This window comes from Sceloporus occidentalis, unplaced genomic scaffold (assembly GCF_023333645.1).
Source record: "Sceloporus occidentalis isolate IW3139 unplaced genomic scaffold, rSceOcc1.0.p SCAF_1, whole genome shotgun sequence".
Lineage (NCBI taxonomy): Eukaryota > Metazoa > Chordata > Lepidosauria > Squamata > Phrynosomatidae > Sceloporus > Sceloporus occidentalis.
In genome coordinates this window covers 64950696-64972145 of record NW_028316981.1, presented here as the reverse complement: position 1 = coordinate 64972145, position 21450 = coordinate 64950696, and the positions used below count along the sequence as shown (strand labels likewise).

The 21450-nt window shown below is 42.8% G+C and overlaps 1 protein-coding gene across 13 annotated transcripts in view; it reads right to left on the bottom strand.

Annotated features, from left to right (window-relative positions):
- Nucleotides 1–21450, bottom strand: part of LOC149321504 (RAF proto-oncogene serine/threonine-protein kinase) — a 142073-nt gene that overhangs the window by 64733 nt on the left and 55890 nt on the right. For 9 of the 13 annotated variants that reach the window (XR_016281106.1, XM_089523276.1, XM_089523269.1 and 6 more), the window contains exons 1-2: nucleotides 13198–13322; nucleotides 9351–9418 (exon numbers count right to left, since the gene is read on the bottom strand). The exons of 2 other annotated variants lie outside the window; for them this stretch is intronic. The gene's annotated coding sequence lies outside the window, so the exon portion shown is untranslated. Of the gene's footprint in view, nucleotides 1–9350; nucleotides 9419–13197; nucleotides 13323–21450 lie in introns of those variants that run through there. 2 more of the 13 variants (XM_089523294.1, XM_089523310.1) reach the window with 2 other exon arrangements.

The window sequence follows — 21450 nt, the reverse complement described above, 5'->3', positions numbered from 1 at the left end:
GACTAATAAGAAATAAGGTGAACCATCACACATGTGCAAAAAACTCACACTGAAAAGATGACATAGGATATTCACTCTAATGTCCATGAAACTATGAAAAGCAAAGGAAAACAGAGTACGGACATTAAACACAAAAATAGCTGGCACATAATGTAACTGCCTACATTAATATAACATAAAACTAGATTCAAGGCAAGTTAAATCTAAAGTAAATGCATATGCAAAGATATTCCCATGTGGAGTTGTGCTTTTACAGGCTCTAATTAAAGTCAGCTTTTTATGCAATGGAGCAGACATTGTACACTCCCTTGAAGGTCAATCCAAATTACTTCTCTGTCACAATACAGCAAGATGGTGATGTATAGTGTCTACAAATGTGAACTGAGTCAGCTCTCATGTCAGCCAATATATCCCCAGAATTGCCGTAGGTAAACCTATAATGGTTTTTTGTGGGTTTTTCGGGCTATGTGGCCATGTTCTAGAAGAGTTTATTCCTGAGGTTTCACTGGCGAAACCTCAAGAATAAACTCTTCTAGAACATGGCCACATGGGCCGAAAAACTCACAAAAAACTATGGATGCCAGCCATGAAAGCCTTCGACTTCACAAACCTATAATGGTCTATCACATAACTATGTTTCAAGTCTACCTCCATAAGCACTATTTATACATACACAGACACAGACAGCACCCACACAAGCAAGGTGCACGTGCATATATGTGCATCTAGGGATGCCATAACCCGGCGGCCCCCGTGACAAACCCACATTTGGGGGGACCCTCCCGGTCCCGGCCTGGTTTGGCCCCTAGCCCCCGGTTCGGCCTTCCCCTGCCTCCTCCCCGCCGTCCTGCGCGGCTGTGAGCCACTCTCCCTGCCTGGCGCACTGGTGTAGCCTAGAGAGCAGGTCTTCAGGACATCTGCCACTCAGAGCTTTTGCCCGCCCACGTTGGTATATATGCCTTGCAAGAGGCCTTACTTTCCAGGTTACAGTGAGAAAAGAAAAAAAAGGGCATAAATTGTTCCTGTTTCCCTGGGAGTCTAAATGCCTCATCTTCTAAATGTATATTGCGTCAGTATTCTTGTAATTCTTTATCACAGGATCATTTTTGAGGCCCTAAACACCTTTACTTGTAATATGCAAATTTCTCCCGAAGCTGACCAATGGGAAAGAAGCAATCAGCCCTCCCCTTGGGTTGGTTTTCAATGGCTTGGTGAAGGAAGAGATTTTGCCTTGGTGGTAAATAATAGAGGGCTTTGGGGTAGCAAAAGGCTGCAGAAATAGTTTGACCCCCCCCCTTAAACATCCATGGCTCAGTGCTATGGGATTCTGGGAATTGTAGTTTCTTGTGGCACCAGAGCTCTTTTGACAAAAGGAGGCTGAATGGTCCACAGAGGAGGCGTTGCCTGGGGGCAGAGCCTCTTGCCAGCAGTGAGGAGGCTGCGATGATGAGGAAAAGCAGGGGCTCCTCCGGATGGTCCTGCTGGCCACTTACATTGGCTCCCTCCCTCCTCCTCCTCCTCCTCTCAGAACAGCCCCACAGCCAAGGTGAGCTGCTCATTCACACTCCCTGGCTTTTCTCTCCCCCCCCCCCCCTCTGCACTTTGAGACCCTAGCACTGAGCCCTGGCAGTCCAAGCAGTGTGTTTTGGACACAGAGATCCTCCAAATGAATCCAGTCCCTAGCTTTTATATCTCTCTCGCACACTGCAGGAATAATAACCCACTTTGAGACTGCTTTAACTCAATGCTAGGGAATCCTGGGAATGCTAGTGTTTGGGAGACATTGAGACTTCTCTGTCAGTCATGGCTCTGAGGCCACAATAGACTACAATTCCCAGGATTCCCCAGCACTGAGCAGTCTCAAACTGGACCATTTCCTCAGTGTGGATGCACCTGGGGAGGAATTCTAGGCACTGCAGTTCAACTACGTTTGGAGGGTTATGTGACTCCCTGTCAGAGATAGCTCTGGGGCCACAGTGTACTACAATTCCCAGCATTCCCCAGCACTAACCCAGGACAGTTAAGTCACTCTCGAATTGGATTATTTCCTCAGTGTGGATGCAGCTTTGGTGAGGAACTCTGGGCATTTCAGTCCAGCATTGTTTTATTTCTGCAGTGTATTTTGGACCAGAGACAAGGTGACCAGGCATCCTCCTCCTTTTCCAGGACATGCCCTCTTCTGTCAAATTTCAAAATGTCCTCCATTTGGATCATGGTTAAGAAGCATGGATTTATAATTACATGGGTGTTTTTAGCTTTTATTTTTGGCCATGTCCTACATTTTTTCGCTTGGGTGCCCTACATTTTGGGGTGAGAGCATTGGTCACCTTGGTCAGAGAGCTTTCCAGGGGTTAACTGCCATTCTGCTGTGGTGCTGGAACAAACCACCATTCCCAGAATTCCATAGCATTCAGCCAAGACAGTTAAAGTGGTCTCAAACCAGATTATTTCTCCAGTGTAGATGCAGCCCAAGCCTTTTGCCTCTCTTATGCCTGAGATTTCAAAGCCCAGCCCTGGCACCACAACAAACTACAAATCCCAGGATTCCATAGGATGGAGTGATGAGAGTGAAAGCAGTGTGGCAGCAGCCTAAGTGTGCTTAATGAAGTTCTTAACATGGTGGACCTCTTGCCTACAGAGTCTCACAAGACTTTTTTGTTTAACAACTTGTACCCATTAACTCCATTTCATGTCTTCTTTATTTAGTGGGGAGGAATACAGACAAAACAAGTCAAAATGAAGAAAAACCAAAGTCCCTTGACCAAGTACACACTTCTGAGAAGTATACTTGATGAGACACCTGAAACCGAGGGCAAATCCACTTTTTGTTTAACCATGTTCTATATGCATAGCCATGTTAACCCATGTTCAGTGTTAAACCCAAACGGTTTGGTTGTGGAATAAGCCTCTGAAATATGCAAGAGGCAATGTTAAAATAAAGCCATGTTCAATGCTCAAATGTGCTGTTTGGAATGGGGAGAGGGGGGTGGCCAGAAAGGGAAGTACATTTCTGCAATCTGTCTACAAATAATGTCAAAATGTCCTTCATTTTGATCATGCCTAAGAAACATGCATTTATATTAACATTTCTAAAAAAGCCTCAATTTTTTCGTGTGTCCTCCATTTTTATAAATGTGTGCTACATTTGAAAATGTTATCCTGCATTTGTCCTACATTTGTCCCGGTTTGGAGGTCCTGACTTATGGCAACCCTATGTGCACCCCCACCATACACACACACAATTCTAGAAACAGTCTCTCCCTCAAGGAGTTGTAAAATCTAGATAATGTATACAAAATGAATTATATTAAAATACTTTCTATTCTATCTGAATACCAACGACTGGTTAATAAAAATGTACAATATTATAGAAACAGATCTTTAGAAACATTTAAAAATAAAAGGAACCCCTTGATAGAATACTGAAAAGCAAAGTGGGGGGGGGGACTTTGTTATAGGTCTGGAAGGACTATGGGATTTATGATTACCTAAAAGACATAGGAGATATATTTTAAAAAGAAAAGTTGGATTCAATAATCATGTGGTTGATATTTATAACAATTCTTTTATTTTGTATACCGAGTTTACTAATTATTCCTCACCTTAAGATATTAAATATTAGAGAACGATAGATAATAATAATAGGCCAGAAGTGAATCAAAAGAAAAAGGAAGGGTATACAATTTATAAGATTCACTTTATTAATGTGTCAAGTGTTCTGCTTTTATTAAGATTACTGTATTTGATTTGTTTTTAATTTTGTACAGAAAATTCAATAAACAATATTCAAAAAAATACTTTCTATTCAAAGACAGATTTCAAGAGCATTGTTTCTCAAACTGAGAAACAGGTTAACAGAGAACTACACTTAGAAATGCAATAGAAATAACATATTAATATTAAAAATAAAAATAATTTAAACAGCAGGTTTTAAATGATTTGTCACTTTACTCTTTCTTGAGCAATTCTGAGCGATGTAAAAAAGTATTTGCCAGCCAATATCTACATTTTTTCTTCATGAGCTTTTTATTTGGCTATAATACAGAATAAAACTAATTTCAGTCCTGTCTCTTAGCTTAAAATCACAAGGAGAGATCTACTATTCAGAATAGGTAAAAATAGCATTACTGAAGATGCCAAAGGAGATGCCTTGACCACTACATCAGCTTGTTTTCCTTTTATAACCCTTTGGCTACAAACAGTATATATACACATTGCAGCTAAAATGACAAACTCCAAACTTTAAAAGGATGGAAAAGAAATGTCTCCCCTCATTTTATTTTAATTTGGCTTTTTATACTTCCTTGGGATGTAGACCATTCCTAGAACCATTGATTTTTTGTTACCTCAGCAAACAAATACTCATCTAAAAAGTATGACATCGGATTCCCTGTTTCTTGTTTGATTCAAATGTATGTGACTATGTGCCTTCAAGCCACCTGTCAATTTATAGTGACCCCATGAATTTTATAGGGTTTTCTTGGGCATTCCCTAGTGAAAATCATTTCTAGTATAGAGGCAGAAAGTCCCTTTTCTCTACACACACACACACACACACACACACACACACACACATACAGCACACGACTGTTAAAATGTAATCCAGTCCACCAGCTACACAATAAACTTTTTGTACCTAATGTATGGCTGGGACTACAGCAGGGCAATTATGAATTACCTGGCCTGAGTACATGACTGATGAAGAACAATTCAGTTTGGTGGGCCATAGGTTTGGGCATCTGAAAGAGAAAAATCTTCTACAATAAAAGATCAATATGAATAATGGAAGCTAAATGTTTGGCAATGAATCTTAAATTTCTGCTGTGCTAACTTGCCAAACAATGTGTCCTATGAACATGGTTTTTTTTTTGGAGGGAGTGTTTCTATCCTTTTAAATAAACACTTTTATATCCAGCAAGGATCTGGATAGTAGCAAATCACATAGAATAAGAAGCCTAACACACTTCTCAAGAGCTACTAAAGATATTAGTAGGATAGATTCCCTTTCCTTAGTTACAAAGAAATATTGGTGTTATCTATGTTTGATGTTTACAACATGGCAGAAAATCAAGATGGAGCTGATAAACTGAAGGTAAAATTTCTTCTGCCAAAACCCCCCCAACAGTCTTCAAAATTCTACTGCCAAATTCATAGCCAAGGTTAGGATTCAAAGCAAGTATACAAGCTGAGTAAGCCATGATTATTAAGCAATTCCAGCACTTAGGACTGCTGGCAAAACTTGACTCCAGTTATTTATATATCCAATGCTAGAGATGAATAAAAACTTTGTGTATTTTATAGAAAGTTACAGAATGTATAACTACAGCATACTATAGATCAGGGCAGAGCACACAGAGTGGCAGAGGCCCATTTTAGAGTCCTTCTGATCCTGCACAGGCTGCATACCTACCTTTTCTAGAAAAAAGATGTCTCATTTCCAGCACTTTTTCAGTTACTTTTTTGCTAGGTTTTCTGCTGGCTGGGGGAGTGGGGGGTGGTAACAATGCTTAGAAGACCCTTCATCCCCTCGATACATTTTTGGCTAAAAATATATGGGGTTTCTTGGCTGAATTTGTGTGTGTGCAGGGACGTAGCCGGAGGGGGGGGTCTGGACTCCCCTTCCGCTAGATACAATGAATGATGCATGCTGCTGCGCTGCCGCACCCAAGCCCCATTATAATGGTGGTACTTAGTGTGGACCCCCCTTCCTAAAATCCTGGCTACATCCCTGGTGTGTGTGTGTGTCTGTGTGAGAGAGAAAAATAGAAGGTGCCTTGGTAGTGTCCACAAGAGCTACACCCCACCCGCCACTGCTATATAGGACCCACAGGCAGCACAACTGTCATCCCTGCCATAAATCATAAAGTTAACAGGGAGCAAACTTTAAGATAAAAATGATGTTATGCACTCATAACAAGTTTTAGAGATCTTAAGTCCATAAACACAACATACACAGAATCGTTCCCAAATAATCCAATTTTAAACAAAAAAGTTAATTCTCTCTCTGTGTTATTCAGTTCTCCTTTGCTATATTGTCTTTTCTTGACAAGATTTGTTCAGAGGAGGTTTGCCATTGCCTTCCCCTGAGGATGAGACCATGTGACTTGCCCAAGGGTCACCCAGTGGGTTTTGTGGCTGAGCTGGAAATTGAACCTTGGTCTCCAGAGTTGTAGTCCAACACTCAAACCACTACGCCACACTGGCTCTCTTTTCATCTAACAAGTCAGTGAACTCACCTCAAATCATTTCAAAAGTTAAAAATACACAATTTTTTTAAGTTTTATTGAAAAAATTGACAGTATACAAACATCAACGGACCAAAATGACACCATGACATACAAATTAACAACTTACAACAAATAATTATCTTCAATATCTCTTATATCCTTTTCTATCCATATACTTCCTATCTTCGTTATTTCATCTTTATTACTGTAATTTCCCCCATATCCCAAGTTCTTACTATACCAATAATCGTGGATTCCATACATTAATATTGGTTTTACCAAATAAAATAAATAATAATGATATTGAAATTGGTTATACGCTGTTAAAAACACATATACACTTGTCCCTCCATATTCGCTAGGGTTAGGGGCACAAGACCCCCATGAATATGGAAAAACCACAAATGGCAAAAACACCATGTTTTTACCTGAGAGGACATCTCTCTAGGAATCTCTAGGTCCTCCAGGGCAACTCTGGTCAACATCTAACAGACACTGACCATTGAACTGCACTGGAGGAGCTACAAAGGCCTAGAACAGTAGTCTCTCTAGGAATCTCTAGGTCTTTCAGTGTGAGTTTTTTCATTAAAGTTGACCACTGAGTTGCATTAGAGGACCTTCCTAGAGAGAACATATTAATCAAACAGAACATTTTAAAATACTGGCAGAAAATGGAGTACACAACCTAAAAACTAGGTAGGTAAGTTTTAGCAGTGAAAACAGCCATTTATTTGAAATTTGCTATATTTATGCTTCTCTCCCTATATGTACAATAGTCAAGCTTCTCCAGCAGTACCTGATAGAATAAGGGCAAGCATAAAATACAACACCATCTACAAACTGCAGACCACCTTGGGAACCTCTTTGCTACTGCACTACTTAAAGGAACAAGTAGATATATTTCTAAGTCAAGCAATGGGGTGAAACAGATCGCCCAGAAGGAGTGGCTTCTGGACACCCCTTTGCACACCAGACTGGGGCTGCGGCAACCGCACACCATGGCCCCAATCCGGCATTTTCCCAATGCAAAAAGAAGTGGCAAAAAGCTGCTCCTTTTTGCACCAGGAAAAATGTGCCTTTGTCACACTGCCAAAACACCACAACACTGCCTGATGACTGGCTGGGTGGGCGGTGTGATGCCGGCTTGGGGGCAGAGTCGGGGTGTGCAGATGCTATGCCCCCAAGCCTCCAGGGAGCCGGCTCTTTTTGCCGGTGTGTCCACCCCAGTATTTCAGTTCTCTGTATTACTTATGCAATTAGTATACAGTATTACTAAATACTGTAGTGTCAGTCCAGTTGTAACTCTCAGAGAGAATAAACCCACTAAATTAAGGGAAGTTGACACACCCAATTCCCATTTATTTAGTAGGTCTAACTGTACTTGGTACTAATAATTAAATTTAGTCCTTGATATTTCATACTGAAATTATTTAATGGAGAGATCCATATGATGACTTTACATGAAGTTCAACCTTCTGAGAATAAACGTTATATGTTATTGATGATGATGTTTAATAGTCCAGTAGATTATTCTTTCAGAGTTACAAACTGGCTGTTATCCTTTTTTGACAGTAGCCCTGTGTATTCCTTGAATATAGCCAGTGTTTAGCTATTTTAGTTCTCTGTAGCATCAACTTTCCAAATACAACAGAAACTTTAAAAAAAACATTCTGCAAAATGAGCCACATAATACAAAAATAAATTTTGGTTGAAAGTCACCATTTGTTTAGAATAGCCTTTCCCAATCTCTTACCTTCCAGATATGTTATGACTACAGCTCTCATCATCCCTGTCTAGTAAGATCAAGGACTGATTAGTACTAGAAAGAACACATCATTACATGTGTTACATTATGTATTATTTACTTTAGAGAGTATGTGTGCCACTTTTCATTTTAAAACACCCAAAGCAAGTGATAGTCAACAACAAAAATACAGTAATACAGGCCTGGTACAGATTTACCCGAAAGGGCGGGCTGGGGCCGCCTTTCCTTGCCACGTAGCAGCACCATAGCAACCAAATTGCGTGGCGCTGTTGCGCGAAAATAAAGGACTGCTACAAAGCAGCTCCATTTTGTGCCACCATAAACAGCTGGTGGCGGCGCATGTGCATCGCTGCTGCGTGGCTCCATATGGACTCCACGCAGCAGTGACATCATAGCTGTGCGCACCGTCTGGACAGTGCCGCACACCTGTGGCGTCATGGCGGCGTGCTAGGGTTGCGGGGCATGTGTATGCGCTGTCCCGAGGCAACCCTAGCACATCGCCATGATGCCGCAAAGGGCCCGTTTGTTCTGGGCCACAGTTAAAATGATTAAACAGTTTTGTTCCAAAGTTAATTATCAGGAAAATACCTGTGCAAACAAACTCCATTTTCAGTTGATGGCACAAACATCACACAGGGAGAGCCTGTCAGTTTAACAGAGAGGTCATTCCATGCAGTGGCATCACAACAGAGAAGACCCTCCTCTGCACCACGATCAAATGACCCTCACTAGGCCACAGTACACCAAGAACCACTCCAGCAGTAATGGAAAGACCAGGGTAGGGGACAGAAGAGAAGACAGTTTCCAGTATATGAATTATTTATGTTCAGCAGGAGCATTCTGCCACCATCACATTCTACACTAGTTGCAAACTCCAACAATAATCTGCTCCACACAAGCATATTATCATAGCTCAATCTTGAGATCACCAATATCTGGATCGCAGGAACTAGGCAATCCTTGTTCAGGAATGGTCACAGATGTCAAACCAGGCCAAGGTGGTAGCTGGCACTTCTTGACAGGAATGAATCCAAGACCATTCCCAAAACTGCACACCTCAACTCCCCAGCAGAGTGCAACCCCTCCAGAATAGGAGTAACCACCTATCAATCCACTGAGACTCTCTGTTTCAGAGAATTTGTTCAGTTTTATGATAGAAAGCAACATCTCACTGCCTTTTATTTTTAAAAAAACGATTAAAAGCACAGTCAGCAACATTGCAGTGAGTATCTGTTTCAAGTAATCATCAATACAGCTACACCAATAATTACTATTGTAATAGTGAAAAGCCAGCACTTGTCCAACATTTCTTTCTGCATTACTATATGTGAACAAGACTCAACTTTTCAGGACCTTACCTCAGAAGTCTACTAGTTTTGAGATATGTGTGTGCTGCTGTACATCCAGTGACCATCTCATGCTTGTGCTGAAAAAGAGAAATATAAAGCTGCCTCATATAGAAACAGACCACTGGTTTTCCTAGTCTAGTACTCTTTATTTTGGCATCACTTCTACCAAGGTCTCTGCAGAGGTCTTTCAAAGCACTGCTACCCAAGATCCTTTCAGCAGAGACCCAATGGTTGCACTTGGGGCCCAAACAGACTGCAGAAATAATCCAGTTTGAGACCGCTTTAACTGCCCTAGCTCAATGCTAGGGAATTCTGGGAACTGTAGTTTTGTGAAACATTTAGCCTTCTCTGTCAAAGAGAGCTCTGAGGCCACAACAAACTACAGTTCCCAAAATTCCCTAGCACTGAGCCAGGGCAGTTAAAGTGGTCTCAAGATGGATTATTTCTGCAGTCTGTTTTGGCCCTTAGTTTTATATATCAAAAGCAGCCATGGTTTTGCCCCTCCCCCAATTTATAAATGCAACACATTCAAAAACATCTGCTTAACTAGTATTACATCTTCTTTTATGATTTCAAACAGGAACATTGATAAGTCTGAGAATGGATGGACAGCTCCTAGCACTATCGATCAAAAAACATAATGCAGCTATTCTGACTCTTCCTCATTAATAGATATTGTGTGAAAAGAAAAGGCCTTGGGAAACAGCCTGTTTTATTCAAGTCGTACTTCATTCTCACTTTCAAGCTACAATATTATGCACACAGATAAGTCTCAAAGGTGCTACAAGATCCCTTTGCATAATGACATTCCAGAGCAGCAGGGCTATGTCTCTGAATTCAGAGCTACTAGCGTTATTAATGCCACTCTGCAGAGAAAAAGAGAAATTGTGTACATGTTTACATTGATTTCCCCACTCTGGCTTGTTTATGTTTTTTTAAAACATCATTAACTCTAAACAACTCAAGGCAAACTTGTTTATAGCAAGGCCTGGATTTGCATCATCCCAACTAAATGCCTTACACAAAAGAAGACCAGTTCATGTCAAAGAAAACCTGAGTAATCTCAACATAGCCTACTCCTATCTTACACTGACAAAGTTTTGGTTGCTCTATCCAGAAAATGCCCCTTACACACAGGGATTTGACTTTACTTTTTCACAGCATGATGATGCCAATAAGCTGTGGAATGGCTACTAAATTCCCTCCTGGGGTCCATCTATCTTGAAACAACCAAAAACTCCCCATCCTTCCACAGATAGAGGCTGTTGCAGCACTGCAGAATTAATGCAGTTTACACCGCTGTAGCTGCCATGGTTCCATCCTATGGAATCCTGGGATTTGTAGTTTATTGTGGGACCAGAGAAGGCTGAACATCTCATTCAGACACCTCCAACAGCCTACCTGGTTGGAAAGTACAAAAGGACCCCCCATATGCAGTGGTTTGTATCTGTGGCTGGGGGAGGGGGAAGCTCTAACCCATTAGCTTTTGCGTTGTGCTTTATATGAGGCTCCTAGGGGACATTTCCCGAGCGAGCATTTAAAAGCCAGGGCAGGCTGGTTGCAGCATGGCATTATTTGGTAGAGGGCTCCAAACTCATCACTCTTAAGGTTGTTGCTTTTGCTGTGGCTGCTTAGAAAGGTCCGTAGTCATGTTTTATACAAAAAGAATCATAGAATCATAGAGTTGGAAGAGACCACAAGGGCCATCCAGTCCAACCCCATTCTGCCATGCAGGAAATCCAAATCAAAGCATCCCCAACAGATGGCCATCTAGCCTCTGCTTAAAGACCTCCAAGGAAGGAGACTCCACTACACTCCGAGGGAGTTTGTTCCACTGTCGAACAGCCCTTACTGTCAGGAAGTTCTTCCTAATGTTCAGGTGGAATCTCTTTTCCTGTAGCTTGCATCCATTGTTCCGGGTCCTGTTCTCTGGAGCAGCAGAAAACAAGCTTGCTCCCTCCTCAATGTGACATCCTTTCAAATATTTAAACAGGGCTATCATATCACCTCTTAATCTTCTCTTATCCAGGCTAAACATCCTCAGCTCCCTAAGTCGTTCCTCATAGGGCATGGTCTCCAGACCCTTCACCATTTTTGTCGCCCTCCTTTGGACACGCTCCAGTTTCTCAATGTCCTTTTTGAATTGTGGCGCCCAGAACTGGACACAATATTCTAGGTGGGGCCTGACCAAAGCAGAATACAGTGGCACTATTACTTCTCTTGATCTAGACACTATACTTTTATTGATGCAGCCTAGAATTGCATTGGCCTTTTTAGCTGCTGCATCACACTGTTGACTCATGTTCAACTTATGGTCTGCTTGGACTCCTAGATCTCTTTCACATGTACTTTCATTCAGCAATGTGTCTCCCATCCTATATCTGTGCATTTCATTTTTCTGTCCTAAGTGCAGTACCTTACATTTCTCTGTGTTGAATTTCATTTTGTTAGCTTTGGCCCAGCTTTCTAGTCTATTCAGGTCATTTTGAATGTTGGTCCTGTCCAGGGAAAAAGCTATGCATACCACAAAGCTACAAATCCAGGACTTCCATCACACTGAGCCACAGGAGTTAATGTGGTGTCAAAGTGCTTTGAATCTGCAGTCTGGCAGCAGCCCTGGATGTGCAATAAATAAAAGCAGATCGTTGGGTTCAAGATGGGGAAGCAAACACACCGGCCATTCAGGGTAAGCAAGCCCAGGCAGGGTGACCAGGAGCCATCCTCCTTTTCCAGGACACATCCTACATTTCAGCCCTTTCTGCCCAGGAGGCAGTTTGGAGCACGACTGAGCAGCATGGATTTATATTTATGAGCCTTTCAGCTCTTATTTGGCCATATCTTCCATGCTGCAGTGCCTTGTCCTCCTCTGCCATCATGACAAAGACCAGAAACCACCATCAGCCCACCAATGCCGGCCAGGAAAGACGAGAGGGCACACCTCTCCTCTCCTTCTTTGGAGGTCTTTAAGCAGGGTCTGGATGGCCCTCTGTCAGGGGTGCTCTGACAGGGAGTTCCTGCATGGCAGGAGGTTGGACTGGGTGGCCCTTGGGGGCTCTTCCAACTCTGTGATTCTGACTCTCTGTGGTCTCAGTCAGCCAAAAGAGCGAACCCCACAAACACAGAGCAACTCGCCTCCCAAGGAAGTGGTCAGAGGAGGAAGAAGAAGAAGGGGAGCATCCAGTCCCTCTCTGGGCAAGAAAGCGCAGGGGCTGCAGCCTGGCAGTGCCAGGAGGACACAGAGGCCAAGGCTGCCAGCTGGCCCCAACCCGCCCCCAGGGTCACCGGGCGCGTCCTCCTCTTCCAGGACGCCTCCTGCCCAGGAGGAATCCCCAAAGGTCCTCCATCCTGAGCAGGACCAAGAGGCGCCGACTGACACTTTCTAGGAGGCGTGTGTTTAGCTTCCAATTGGGTCTGCGTTTTTCTTCTTCAGCGCCCTCCATTTCTGAGCAAGACTAAGAGGCATCTATTGGCATTCCCTGTGAGTGTTTCCTTTCAAGCCTTCAGTTGGGTCTACATCCTCTGCACTCGCACTGTCCTCCAACGTCCTCCATTTCCTGAGCAGGACCGAGCAGCCTTAATAATACGCCCTGAACAAGAGGCATACGTTTACACGGCTATGGCTGCATCCACACTGGAGGGATAACCCGGTTTGGCAGCGCTTTAACTCTCTGTCTGGCTCAAGCTATGCTCCGCTCTGGGCCCCACAACAAACTCCAACTCCCAGAATTCCATAGCAAACAGTCAGACATATATCGATATACATATAGATATAGACATACACAATATACATATATATATATATACACACACACACACACACCCCTCCTCAGCTTCTCCCCTTTTCACAGTCGCCTACCTTTCCCCGCCTTGCCTTCGGGGCGCCCTCCCCGCTTCACTCCGGCGCTGCTGCCCCTCTAAAATGGCGGCCTGACCAACAGCGAAGAAGACATTTATTCCCCAGCCCTGGAATCGATGATGTCGGCGCTCGGCTGGCTGCGTCTGGGGGGAGGCCCTCGCGCCGCCCCTGCCCAGGCCCCGCCCCCTTCGGCTCCCTGGCCGCCATTTGATGATGAGGCGGCGGCGGCGGCTGGCGCGCATGCGCAATGAAAGGAGTTAGGAAGTGAGAAGAAGGCTCCCCTCAAGAAGCCAAGAAAGTAGTCGAAGGCTACCCTCAGCCTCTTCAGCCTTGTCTAGACTGGGATTAGACTCTCCAGCTGCCCCTTGTTTTTCCACCCTCTCCTTTAATCAGGACCAAAAAAGAGAGAGGTGTCCATAGCCATTACTCAGCTTTATGACAGAGCAGGCTAAATGTCTCACAAAACTATAGTTCCCAGGATTCCACAGCACTGAGCCGTGGCAGTTAAAGTGGTGTCAAACTGAATTAATTCTGCAGCGTGGAAGCTGTAGCATTAGCTTTCCTAGACTTGCCGACTTTGTCGGATGCATCTTCTTCTTTTGCTCAATGATTCTCAAAAGGTGCTACAAGGCCCTCTGCATACTGATATTCCAAACTAACAGGGCAGTCTCTGTTCCTGAATACAAATTGCAAATGCAAATCACTTTACTATTTTAAAAGCATCTCCCAGTTGCTAAGTAGCTGGTGTAGGCCAGTTTCAAATGCTTCGACTGTAGTCCTCCAGCTCCATACATTTTCACAATGGTTAACAACTTTAAATCTGTATATATTCCCTTTGCAAGACCAATACGACTCTGGAGAACAGAGTTCGAATCCCTGCTCAGCCATGGAAGCCCACTGGGTGACCTTGGGCAAGTCACACTCTCTCAGCCTCAGGAAGGCAAAGGCAAACTCCTCTGAACAAATCTCCCCAAGAAAACCCCGTGGCAGGTTCACCTTAGGGTCAGCATACATCGGACATGACTTGAAGGAACACAACAAAACCTGCTCTATAACTGGGTTGCTTTAAAGTAGTAAATTAATTTTTAAAAGTACATATGTTGGCTGCATGCAGACGATTTGAAACTTTGCTTATACAACTGTAGTCAAGGATTTGATTAGCAACAGCTCCTGGGTTCCTGGGGTTTGCAGTTCGGAGAGGGCTGCTGAGAATTCTCAAGACAGAAAGTTTTGGTGCTTCACCAAACTACAAATCCCATGGTTTTGTAGGATGTTGCCACTGCCGTTACAAGTTAATATGTGTGTGTTGTGTGCCTTCCAGATGTTTCTGACTTACGGCAACCCTAAGGTGACCCTAAATGATAATATAGTGCTAAAATTGTGCACTGTGAAAGGGCCCTTGGGCTTTCCTCTGGACTGTCTTTGAGTTTTGCTTAGGAGGCACAATGCTACACTCATAGTGGTCCCAGTCCTTCTTGGAGGAGCATTCTCAAAACATGGTGCTAGGAGTCTTCAGTTCCACTCCACTCATAGCAGGTAACATGCCACACCAAGTTGCCATGCTTGTTCCTAACATGGAGCTGTGGGGGTGAAGGCCCATCAGTCTGTAGACATTTCCATCTGCAAATCAAAAGTGAGGCTCTGGAACTCCTGAAGCTACGTCTGGAGGTGGTTTTGGCACGGACGTGTGTGCAGCCTTCATTTGCTCTTTAAACCAGAAAAACACCCTGTGCTTTTTCTGACCTTTGAGAACTGGCCACTTTTCTTGTTGTAAACAAAAGGCTGTTCACAGGAATGGGCAGACTCTTCAGGACCACGGGATGAGCGGACGACAGTGACTGTGTGACCAGTATTGCACCAGTGAATGACTTATGCAGGCGATTTCCCTCTAAAGTTCATTAAGCATCCTAGTAAAATAAGGGTAGCTAAGCTGAAGGTTTCCTGCACATTTACATAGAGAATTCTAAACTGATATTCCTGATCGTGAACATAAACAGATAGTTATATGCAGCCCACAGGTGTATAATAATTTTGTTTATGTGTTGCTTAATACATTTCAGTTAATGGATAGTTTAATTATATTTTTAACTTTTGCATGTGGTATATTTTTAGCCTCTTAACTCTTTTAAGCCCTAGTGCCTGAGGGTTAATTGAGAGCTCACGTCTACCATTAATAAATCAAGAGCTAGACAGAATTCAGGGATGGAAAAAGATCAAATAAACACATTTCTCCATCAAAGATTGTTTCCATAAGAGGAAACTAAGACGTGTGTGTGTGTGTGTGTGTGTGTGTGTGTGTGTGTGTGTGTAGTCCTCCAGCTCCATACATTTTCAAAATGGTTAACAGCTTTTAATTCTGTATATATTCCCTTTGCAAGACTTTGGTATTTGGCAACATGTATTTTAATTTGATGCTGAGACAAAGACTATACTTAACAAGACTTTATCTTTGCATTATTTTAAATGTTTCTGCCTGCTGTGTATTGCCTCAGGTGCCTCGGTGGGCTGGGAGGTGCTATAGAAATACTTTAAATAAATAAATATTAATGCTCAGTATTCCTGCATAGTGAAAATGATGGTGATGATAGTCTGCATAATATTCAATTTTAAAGGTGTTTGTCTGGGAGAAATACAAGTGACAGTAGTGGCTAGACTCACAAGGATTCCTTCAGTATTGTTGATGGGTGGTTTTATTTTGGCTCTCACCAGTAATTTATGAACATTTGTTAGGTAAATGCAGAGGTTGGCAAATGACAATAAGAGGAGGCTTCCTGATGGCTTTTGCAAGATGTGAATTGGTTACCAATGGTAACCAATGGTAAGCTGTCCCTAATAGCCAGGAGGCTGGGTGATGCTGGATGAGCCTACCTGTTTTGTTCTTGTTTTGACCTCTTTCTCAAATGACATATTTCTCAAGTGACATGTTCCTCAGATTCTGTTGTAGATGTTATTTTAAAAACATAACACCCTCTGACTTGGGGGGGGGGCTGCATAGTTACATAGGTCACATCATCACATATACTGACAGCATACTAATTTTTTAGGTGTCAGTTCATGTATACCAAAAATGACATTGTCCACACATAAGGGGGAAAGGCATCGGTAGGCTCAGAGAAACTCCAAAGTTTGCAATTCCCAAAAAATTATGCATGTTATTTTTTAATCTTGAGGGAGGTAATGTGGATCTTGAAGAGTATGTAAGAAGACTAGAAATGGGAAGGCCAGCAGTAAAACAATTAGACAAGTTCCTAAAGAGTAAAGACATGAAACTGAACACTCAAGTTAGAATCATCCAATCTGTTGTAGCCCCCATCACCATGTATGGACGTGAGAGCTGGATAGTGAAGAAAGCGGATATAAGGAAAATCAATTCATTTGAGATGGGGTGCTGGAAAAGATTACTGAAGATACCATGGACATCCAAAAAGAAAAATAAATGTGTCTTTGAACATCAAGTTTCAACTCCCCTGGAAACCAAGGCCCTTTACAGATGGGCCTTTTAGTACGTACTCTGTATGTACTAGGGTTGCCCGGAGGTGTCTCTTTCAGACGCCCCCAACCCTAGTACGTACAGGGTATGTACAAAATGGAGGCGCCCATTCTACATGGGCACTGCCATTAGGACGTCACGGCCGTGCCACCTCCAAACAGAGTGGCGCGGATGTGACGTCCTGGCACCCTTTCCGTGGCGCTGGAAGGAGTTCTGAAATGGAGCTCCTTCCTGGGTTTGTGTCACTGGCGCAGCCTTTACACAGCTGCACCAGCGACATAAAGGAGAGAGGCCCCTTTCTCCCTTTCCCCGCCCCAAGGGGAAGCCCCAAGGACACCCCTTTTCAGGCTGCGGGGAAGTAGCCTTTTGCCGCTTCCCCGCCACCTGGAAAAGCAGCGGATCAGGGCCTTGGGGCTGCTGCTGTGGCAGCTGAGCCCCCGATCCATCGGGGAAAGGGGCGGGTACAGGCCGCCCCAAGGGGGCAGTCTGTAAACTGCCCAAGATAATTAAATTGAGGCTGTCGAACTTTGGCCACATCATGAGAAGGCAGGAATCACTGGAAAAAACATTAGGAAAGGTAGAGGGCAACAGAAAAAGAGGAAGACCCTACACCTGGTGGCTAGACTCAGTCAGGGAGGTCATGGACCTGAATCTGCAGAGCAGTGGGGGATAGAGGCCTTGGGTATGTCTCTTGCACAGGGCTGCCATGAGTCAAGGTCAACTTGAGTCCAGCTAATAACAACAACATCAAGCATAATGGGGAAGAAAGTGAAACAGCTCAGTTACAAAGAGCAACCTCAGTGGATACAGAATATAGTCTGTTTCTTGGAGAAGAAACACTGAAGACCATGGTGGAGGGAAAACAGAATGGAAGAAGAAATGGCTGATTCATTAGAAAGATGAATATTCCACACTGCAACATTTTGTTGCAAGCCCCAATTGCAGAAATTGGGACAAAGTGGAATTGTAAGCCTTCTTTGACAGCAGAAGGGAGGACCTATCTACCACTGTATATGATACATGGCTGCAGAGTGCATACAGTTAAAACTATTTCTTCATTTAAAAAGGGGGGGGGGGGTGTAAATCCATTGAATCAATGAGTCTCACAGTTAGTCAACATTTATTTATGGCTTGTTCAGTTAATAGCTCTGCTCTAGCGGGAACTAACAATTGGATTTAGCCCCAAAGTTTGCTCTTGCATTTACTAAACAATCTGAAATCTCTGTTCATTCATTCATTTATTTACATAAATTATAATTTAGTGTGAAGACCATATTCTTCGAAGACCCAGAGACTACGTAATTGCGGTAGTGTTTAGTTGCTTTTAACTTGAGTTGAGCAACAACAAGCTGAGTGTCCTGGGATATATTGCTGAGGACAGTCAACTTCTTGTTGCATAAAGACATGAAATGGATTATGGGCAGAGAGATTGAAATTACTCCCTTTCATGAACACGGCATTGATGTACCTCTGCTATGATCTGAACAGTTATTCTAGTTATATTTATACCATAAAGCCCAGAGGTTCATAGCAGGCTTATAATGTCATGATGAAACCCAGTGTGGTACAATGTTTAAAGTAACAGCTTGAATTTGAGAGATCCAGGTTCAAGTCCCAGCCATTACGTTAACCTAGCCCAGTCCCTCTTTTTCTCCCAGCCTACACTACCTCACAGGATAGTTGTGAGGATAAAATGGGAAAGGGGAGAGCTATGTATGCTATCCTCAACTCACTGGCACAAGATAAGGGCACAACATAAGTTATACAATGCATATACTCTGAGAAAACAGCCATCATAGTAACATATGCAAATAATATAAAATCTCACTGAAATATAGAACATTCAGTTCTGCAGACTTTTAGAATAAAAACTAACGCAGGGCTTGGGAAATCATAAAACAGAACATTGCCAAGATTATTCTCTTAGAACCTCTCCTGTGGTTTTTGCATATAAAATTACCAAATATTTTTAAAGGGCATTCATATATGAACGAAGAATTAATGAATGAAGAATGAGTGGCTTTCAAAACATGCAAGCCATAGAAGAGGAAAGTGAGCCATGCTGAACCAGAAAGTATCTCTGTTATACAGAGCTACACATACCAAACCTGGAGATGGCCACATACTAATTTAAAAAAAAAAAAAGGGGGGGGGGATAGGTGCTCGAAATATATTGCAGGACAATCTTATGCTCAGACTAAACTGATGGCAATGCCTAGGGTTTCATAAAAGCTGGTGCTTCCAGATTATATGCCCCTTTAGGGCACATCAGAGATATTCTGGTTTATTTTAATGCAAATCAGCTGGCAGAAGAGCTGGAAATATGGATGGAGGAGGGAAAATTGAGGAAGGGTATCATTACTTGGATGGGAGACTGCCAACGAATAGCAGGTGCTGTAGGCTATATTTCACAGGCAGGAACTGGCAAAAAACACCTTTGAGTATTCCTTGCCTAAGAAAACCCCATGAAATTCATGGGGTTACCATACGTCAACAGGCAACTTGACAGTAAGTACATACACACAAACATACACATCAGAGAAGGAGAGAACATACTGCATATTTTCAGCTCTTTCAGACCTCACTCTTTCAGCCCCTGCTGTCCCAGTGCTGATGCAATGCTGTACCACCAGTTAAGAGATGGGGTGGGTTCAAATCACTTCCACAGAGCTCAGCAGATAACCATGTGTTTTTGTTTTTAATCGTTGCAAGCTGCTTTGAGTCCCAATCTGGGGAAACGGCAGGATATAAATTCTACTACCAATAATAACCACCACCACCAGCAGCAGACATACTGCTCTGGTGGAGTATAGCAGTATTACTCAGTCTTGATGCCTGGATTTGTGCCAGTCCATGGATAGTTTCCATGAAAGAAACAGTTGTAAACAATAGGCACAAATATGGGATATTAGGGGGGAAATGCCAGTAACCTACATTAGATTGCCTGAGAAGCAATGGATTATAGGATTCTGAAGAATCTAGCCATAGCACAGCTATGCACAAAATCCAAATAAAGCTATATCCTTCATGCCATGCATGACATGTACACAATGATGAAGAGGCACGTTGGGCAGAAAACTTGCTGTGAGAACAAATACAGGAACAGCAAATTGCCCAGCCCTGTTGCTTCAGAACCCTGAGCAAAACTTTGCCTGAAAAACCTCTGTTTCTCTAATGGAAATATAATGCACTCCATACAAGTAAGCCGGGGTAGCAGGGAGGAAATATCATGTGCCAGCACATGATGGCTGCAATGTCTCCACTACCATCCCAAGGTAATATTTACAATAACATCTGAGTTAAATTATTTTGGCCAACAAATCCTCAGTCCTTCAGTAAATGCACATTGCATCTGCTTGTACAGGCAAGTCCTGGGAACAAAACATGCGTAGTAGTTTGAATGTTGGACTACGACTCTGGAGACCACGGATCAATTCCCTGCTTTGCCATGAAACCCACTGGGTGACCTTGAGCAAGTCACATGCTCAGACTCAGGGGAAGGCAATGGCAAACCTCCTCTGAACAATTCTTGCCAAGGAAACCCCGCAATAGGTTCGTCTGCTATAGGTCAGAAATGACTTGAAGACACACAACACACACAGTGGATGCTGGAAGCAAAGAGGAATCAATGTTTGTACAAAGTGATTAGTGGGAGAGAGCAGACTAGACAAAACCAGCTCATTATTTCACCTCTTTTTATCTTTCTTTGATGTATGTACTCAAACTTTTTGCTTCCTTCTTACCTGTTGATGTCGCATCCACCTTCTTCAAGAAACTAGTTAGTCTCTTTGTTCCCTTTATCTGGAAAGGAAACAGACAACCCCAATAATACTGTACTCCACATGTGACTGCCAGCTTTTAGGGGCTCTTCTAACCAAGTATACAGTAGGTGAATTTATTTTGTGTCTCTCCTTTCCAATTGCAAGATGGATTTCCCAGGACAATAAGCAGAAGTTCTTTCCTTTTATCTTAAGACTAAATATGTATCAACAGCGCAAAGGGCATTTTCTGTGGCAGCCCCGCAATCTTGGAACTCTCTCCCTGAGGAGCTCCGCTTAGCCCCCTCCCTGGAGTCGTTTAAGAAGAACCTGAAGACTCATTTATTCCGTCAAGCTTTCCCTCACATGTCCTGACTGTATTTCCCCTATGTACTGTGTGTTGTATTATATGGATTTTTAGATTGATTTAGAAATTTTGATTGATTCTATGTGGATTTTAATGATGTATAGTTATGCTGGTTTTAAGTGGGGTGTTTTTATTGTGAAGTTTGTTTTTTAACTTGTATTGTACTGCATTTGTATTGCTTGTAAACCGCCGTGATCGTGGGAACGGCGGTATAGAAATAAAATTTCAATCAGTCAATCAATCAATCAATCCTGAATAACTATTCCTGTTCCTATCATATGCTCATATTGCACTAGCCCTGCTCTACTCTGCATAATATAGTACCAAATATTCCCAAAGGGGACAAGAGAGACCACTCCAGATGAAAGCATAGCTCCAACAGAAAAGAAATGGCTGGTGGCAGGGATTCCAGCTTTTGCTTTCCAACTGTATATCATGCATCATCTGCTGTACAACGCCAACTGAGCATCTTATGGAAAGGAGTCCTATGACGAAAGAGCCACAACTGATAAGACCTATCTCTTGTTCCTATGTCATATATTATATTGAAGTGGGGATATTTTGTTTTTAAAAAATTGAAAGAAGACAGTGTGTGTAATTATATCTTCTTAATCAGGGGAACAGAATTCAGCATTTAA